Raw genomic sequence first — 753 nt, forward strand, 5'->3', positions numbered from 1 at the left:
GTAGCCGGCGGGGCGAAAAAGGCAACCGTAAACACTATTTTCAAAGCTTTTTCTTCTTCTTTTTTTTTTTTTAATATATATGTAATATATATATTTATAAATATATGTATACATATATATATAGCGCATTTCTGAGCACACAAAAAAGTACTATAATTCATTACTTGATTAGCGCGGAGGAAGGATCGGAACATTTTAAAGCAGCTAAAAGAATATAGGAGACTAACTTGCAGAGCATATGTCTAATTGTACTTTGCAAGAGATTCCTGGGCAACAGGAAGGGCATTTCTGCAGCAATGCCTGGCTCAAATCACGATGACTATTTTTTATTTTTTATTTTTTATTCGTATTCATTACTTATTCTGTTACCATTATTTATGATCTTTTTGTTTTTTATTTAAGTCTTTGGATATTAGGAAAGTAGCTAAACTACATACAGCCAATTGAAGCACTCTACGTAATACTTGTACAGTACATCTTTTTTGTGTTTTTATTCCAGAAATATATTATATATATTATATATATAGGTATTTTTAACTAACTGGAATTTTAAACAGATGTTGAGCAGGAGTAAGGAAGCCTAAGGCGAGTCTAGATGTTTTCCTTTTATATAGTCAAAATAGGGTGGCAGGAACTTAGACATTCCTTCTTCCACCCTGGGGGAAAAACAGCTTGCTCCACAGCGACTAGTGCTGTATCCTCGAGCAGGTTGAGAACCTGTTAAATTTATAATAGACTATTTCTGTTAGTCCT

Source organism: Pygoscelis adeliae, unplaced genomic scaffold, assembly GCF_000699105.1.
Source record: "Pygoscelis adeliae isolate BGI_AS28 unplaced genomic scaffold, ASM69910v1 Scaffold419, whole genome shotgun sequence".
Classification (NCBI taxonomy): Eukaryota; Metazoa; Chordata; class Aves; order Sphenisciformes; family Spheniscidae; genus Pygoscelis; species Pygoscelis adeliae.